This window comes from Phaseolus vulgaris, chromosome 4 (genome assembly GCF_000499845.2).
Source record: "Phaseolus vulgaris cultivar G19833 chromosome 4, P. vulgaris v2.0, whole genome shotgun sequence".
Classification (NCBI taxonomy): Eukaryota; Viridiplantae; Streptophyta; class Magnoliopsida; order Fabales; family Fabaceae; genus Phaseolus; species Phaseolus vulgaris.
In genome coordinates, this window is record NC_023756.2 from 33799476 (window position 1) to 33805678 (window position 6203).

The following is a 6203-nucleotide window of genomic DNA, read 5'->3' on the forward strand; positions in this document are numbered from 1 at the left end:
GATGGACATTACGAATTTTTAGTCATGCCTTTCGGATTTCCTAATGCGCCCTCCACTTTTCAGGCAGCCATGAATGACCTTTCAAACCTTATTTACGGTGGTTTGTCATTGTTTTCTTTGATGATATTTTGATTTATAGTCCCAATTTGTAGGAACATATTGTGCACTTAAAGATTATCTTAGAAGTTCACACTAAGAAATTTTTTGCTAACTTATCTAAGTGCAGTTTTGCCACTTCTCAAGTAAATTATTTGGGTCATATCATTTCGGCTAAAGGAGTAGCCCCTGATCCAGAAAAAGTGATTGCCATACACAATTGGTCGCAACCATGTTCACTCACGGAATTACGTGGTTTTCTCGGTCTCACAAGATTTTGTAGAAAGTTTTTTATCATTACGCCACTCTCACCGCTCCTCTCACCGATTTGTTGCATAATCAAAAATTTACATGGAGTGTCTCGGCTTAGGAGGCCTTTACAGAATTAAAATTACAAATATCTCAAGTTCCTACACTACACCTATCGGATTTTTCCTTGCCTTTTGTTGTGGAAACAGACGCGTCTGCAGTAGCCGTGGGGGCTGTACTCAGCCAAAAGGAGCACCCGCTATCCTTCTTTAGGAAGAAAATGTGTCCAAGACTCCAAGCTTCATCAGTGTATGTCCGAGAGATGTATGCAATCACAGAAGCAGTACAAAAATGGCGTCAGTACTTGTTAGGGCAACACTTCAAAATAATCACAGATCAAAAAAGTTTAAATACACTTCAGTCACAAACAATACAAACTCCAGAACAAAAAAAATGGATATCAAAGTTACAGGGATATGATTTCCAAATTCTATACCGACCTGGTAAAAACAATGTGGTTGCGGATGCTCTCTCACGCCAAGACACATATCCACCTTCAATTTTGCTTGCACTCTCGTTGCCAATACCATTGTTGTTTGAAGAGTTACAACAATTTTATTCCATCATAGAAGGAACAACATTAGTTGACTCTTGCACTAAAGATACACAAAGACCCAGTCTCTTCTCGGTCCGTCATGATCTACTTTTCTTTCGTCACCAAGTGTTTCTTCCAGATACCAACAATTTCAGAAACTGCATCCTCCAAGAACTACATGAATCGCCCACAGCGGGTCATTCCGGCATTAAACCCACCCTCGCTCGCATTGTTGCTGCCTTCTACTGGCTGGGGTGGACTAGAGATGTCAAGAACTACATTCAACAATGCACCACATGTCAGCGTAACAAGTATTTGCCAACAAAGCCCCATGGATTACTCCAACCCCCTTCATTACCAAATCAAGTGTGGGAAGATTTATCAATGGATTTTATAACACACTTACCCGCCTCAGTAGGTCACTCAGTGATATGGGTCATATGTGATCGCCTCACGAAGTATGCTCACTTTCTGGCACTTCCCAAACAGTTCAATGCCCAGCAACTTGCCAAGCGATTCTCGGTGGAGATTTTTCGTCTTCATGGGTTGCCAAAAACCATTGTCTCAAACCGAGATCCCCTATTTGTATGCACTTTCTGGGAACACCTATTCAAGGCACAAGGCATAACATTAAAGTTCAGTTTTGCTTACCATCCGCAAACAGATGGGCAAACAAAAGTTCTTAATCGAAGTTTGGAAGATTACCTACGATGCTTTGCTGGCGAACACCCTCACACTTGGTTCCAATATTTGCATCTAGCATAACTTTGGCATAATACGACTTACCATTCTGCCATTGGAACCTCACCGTTCCATGCTTTGTACGAAAGACAACCTCCCACTGCCCTAGATCTGTTGCACAGTCCACGCTTAGACACCACCGTTGCTGATTTATTGCACCAACATGCGTTGGTTCTCCACGCCCTCAAACAAAATCTTCGTCGGGCCCGTCAACGAATGTGCGACCAAGCTAACCGCCACCGATTCGAACGCTCTTTTAACCCCGATGATTGGGTATGGATACGTCTTCAACCTCACCGCCAGCAATCGGTGGAGCATCGTACATGTTCGAAGCTCGACCCTCGTTACTCGAGGCCTTATCAAGTACTCCACCGCATTGGCGCTATGGCCTATGAACTCCGTTTACCAACCACCTCGCGAGTACACCCGGTATTTCATGTATCCCTCCTCCGTGCTTTCAAAGGAACCCATGTAGCCACTGATATTCATTCACTCTCTCACGTGGATAGGGACTCGCCAAAATCTTTGAATACGCCCACGCCTAACCCCAAAAGCCTTTCAAATGACCAACCACTTCACTCACCTTTGAAACCCCTTCAGAAGAGCAATTAATGCCCTCACCTAACTCTGCACCACGTCACTCAAAACTTTCCAACCAACATTTAATAGCCCCACCTAACCCTGCAGATTTTTTAAACCCACCATTAAGTCACTCACCTAACTCTCTGCCCCAACCACCCATTCCAACCACTCACCAAAGGCCACGTAATGACCACACTACAGATTCCCAAATCCAAGACTTCACTCCTAACAATTCTATAACGTTCCAAAACAGTCCACAAATAGGCCAGCCCAATGTTCACCCTTCACACCCAACACATCCTCAAGCCCAATCCAATAATTACTCTTCAGCCTAAACCAATCCAACCACTCACTTTAAGGACAAAGTGCTGGAACCGGCGAATGGTATTGATACAACAAGGCCCAACAATAATAGGCCCAAACGTCAAATTATTAAGCCCAAATGGATGAAAGATTACATTATGTAATTAATCAAGTGTTATTAGAAAGATTATGAAACAATGTAAGGCCAGGTTGGCCCATACAACTTCTATTTAGGTCAGTTTTCAACAGTAATGAAGGAGGAAGAATTTTGATGTTACCCTAGTGTTCAATTATCTTAGTGTAGTCGTAGAAGAAGCCTATTCAATTCTCAATTAAGATTGACTCTCACGGTATTGTATAAATTTTATGTGTCAAGTAGAGCAGTTAAATTATGCTCGCACCGTAGAAAATTGGAGCTCTGAACAGTGGCAGGAGCTTAGCCGTTAAATGTGTTGTTCTTCAGTGCAGTTTTGTTGTGGAGCCGTTTTGAATCGGCGAGGAAGTTTCGAATCAAGTGGGCCTGCGAGGACTGGGATTCTTCCTTTTCGTATTTGATTTTCAACTCGATGATTGATTTCGTGTTGATTGAGGACTGGTTCTTGGATGCTCATGAGAGTGTTTTGATTTGTTGGGTGAAAATGTTGGAGAACATTTTTCTGTACTACAATATTTTTGAACTGTAGAAAATCTCACAATGGCATCCGATTTCCACAGAAAGGCGCGCAGATCACAACAATCTTCAAGTAACCATAAAACTTTTTTTTCTCCAATTTTTCAAATAGTTTTGGGAGTATGATATGATCAAGAATTTTCATAGATGAATAAGGATAAGTGTTCGTTTCCTGCAAGTTAAACAGGTGAGGTGGGGTAGAGGATTTGATTTTATGATTTTTTTTTGTCCAATGTGGGTCGTTTGGAGAATGAATTGGATCATATTCATATTTGGTAATATGAAACTCAATGTTAATCTTCCGAGATACAGAATATCAGAGCCCATTTCAAACATGGAGGGAAGAAAACCACAAGTATGAAAAAAGGGAGAAGAAATATAAGGAGATATGGAAGGAAAAGAAAAGGAAATAATCTTTTGTTGAAAAAGTGGGGTCCTTATCTCAAGATAAATGGAAGGTCCTATTATAGAAACTAAGGAACAACTCTTACCGTGGATGGAAAATAGTGTGATAGGCCACATATGTTATTGAATTTGGATTACATCAGGTATGCGGGGAATTTATTAAGGGAGGCATGTACATGATAAAAGTGAGATATGTGGGGCATAACTTGGTTCTATTAACATTAAAAGAAGGAGAACAGATTGAGGAAAAGATACAATAATTTGAAAGTGTTTTTGAACTAATTGATCAATGCTCAAAGATGTATCTAGTGGGCCATAAAATAGTTTGGGTAAGGTGTGGTCTTCCTACTTCTCTGTGGAATAAGGATTGCTTCTCAAAAGTGTTAGCTGAAGTAGCTTCTCTGTTTTCCATTGATAAATCCACAAAGGCTTGGGAAAATATTAGTATGCAAGGCTTCAAGTAAGATTACTTAGGAGTTGTAGTGCAAGGCTAGCAAAAGGCATGAAGATTAACTGGCATGTTTATAGCATTAATATAGAATAGGAGAGTTTAAGCAGTAACAGAGGCCTTTGCAACTGTCCTTGTAATCACTTTAATTCGGCCCATAGTAAATCATCTTTGAATTCAGTTGTTGAGGGGAATTTGTTCTCTGATTCTTAGAACAACAATAATGATGATGAAAATGCATCTTAACGGGGAGGAAGGAGGACCAGTAAGTGCTCGCGGTTGTGGGGGGCAACAATCACCAGAGGTGACTTTAGAGGGAGAAGAACAGGCAAATGTCAACCTCGATTCCATTTAAGGAGTCTTCTACGAAAGCAAAGAAAAGTCAAGTGCCACACATGTGCTCACCTTTAACCTAGATTCTAGAAGACTCCCCCATGTACTCACATTTGACCTAGTTTCTATAAGCTTGTAGTTATTTACACCCCTACCATTCCTCTCTTCCTCTCCAAGGCACTCATATCTATAAATAGGGTGTCTCCCTCTTGTAAAACACATTGAATTTTGAAGTAAAGAAACTTTACTTGAGTAAGTCTAGAGTGTTCCTATACTTTCTCTGAGTGGCGACTCCATCCTCACTCATCTTGGAGCTTTCTCCCCCAAGTGACACGATCCCTCTTCATTTCTCTCGACTCCCTAAGCTTCCTCTACTCCTTACTCTTTTCTCTTCAATTCCACCATTACTCTTCTTTTCTTTTGTTCATTGTCTCTTTAATTGTTCCGCCATTTTATCTTCTTTTTCAATTTGGTTTCTTCATTCCTTTGTCTTCCTTTATTTTCCGCCATCATCATCATCATCTTAGTAATTTTGTTTCTCTTTTGCTCTTTTGAAGAGAACCTTCACACTTACTTAACAACTTGGTTAAGTTCGTGTCCATTGACAATCTTCATTGAGTTTCACCTATCATTGTTAATCAAAATCATAATCCAAGTGAAAATCCTAAAAATATGTGCAATCCTAAAATCAACACCCATTATATGGTATTCAGAGCATGGTTATTTTGTGCTTAAATTTTTTTCTAGGTTGATTTTTGCTTTACAATTTCACCACATTTTAATTATGTCTTTCTTTTTCTGCACTTTACATTCCTTGTCATTTCAATTTAGCCTTTAAATTCCTTGTCATTTCAATTCAACCTTTAAATTCCTTGTCATTGCAATTCAGCCTTTAAGTTCTTTGTCATTTACAATTCCGTTTTTTATTCATTAAGTAATTTAAATTCTGCTTTTAAATTCCTAGTGTCATTTAAATTTTACTTTTGCCTTTTGCTAGATCCATAATATTCTTAGTGTTCTAGGAGTATTAATTCCATTTTGCTTATTCGATTTTAATTGTGAAGAACTAAAAAAAATATAAGTTGTTTGAGTAGTGGTTGACTTAATTTCAAATATAGAGTGCAAGTGTTCATATGAATTGAATCTCAATCCAAAATCATTTTCGAAAATTGAAAAGTGAATTAAAAATATTCATGAAAAAGAATATGGAAATTTTGAATCCATAAAAGCAAAGAAAATTTAAGTGCATTCACATTTCAAAATTTAAATTGCTAAAATTAGGGATTCTATTTGTGTGGCAAATTGTTCTTCATAACTGTGGAATTTTATCCTTCTTGCTTTCACAATTTCTAAAATATAAAACTTCATAGTTAAATTCTTAGTAAGTCCCCTTGAGTCGTAAAAGTGCTTTTGTTGTTTGTGTTGTTAAAAGTTTTGACTTCATATGGATTCAACTTTGGTTTAGCTTTACTTCTTTAATCTTTTCTTGCTTATCTTTAAATTTTTGTAAGTTTTGTGTAGTCCTTTTTGAGTGAGTGATAAGAGTTTTGACCTCTTTCACTTGAAATTTTCTCGCAAATGTGGGCTCTTGGAATTTGGGAACCTTTCTTTTTTAGTGAACATTAACCTTTTTCATCATTTTTCTTAAAAGTCGAGTGATACACGTGAGTGAGTGAATTAATTGTTAATTAAACTAATCGTTTGATTTTGTTTGTACACAATTATGGCTCACTTGTCATCCGGAGAGTCTTCCAACCCACTTTCTCCCAAAAGGGAAAACT

General features: G+C 38.5%; 1 long non-coding RNA gene across 1 annotated transcript; it reads right to left on the minus strand.

The window, feature by feature from the left end:
• Positions 1 to 448: 448 nt before the first annotated feature.
• Positions 449 to 2116, minus strand: LOC137836482 (uncharacterized). Its single transcript, XR_011085301.1, has 3 exons — positions 1646 to 2116; positions 1347 to 1546; positions 449 to 1215 (listed from the first exon to the last, which is right to left on the minus strand). It is a non-coding gene; the product is annotated as an uncharacterized lncRNA (long non-coding RNA).
• Positions 2117 to 6203: the final 4087 nt, after the last annotated feature.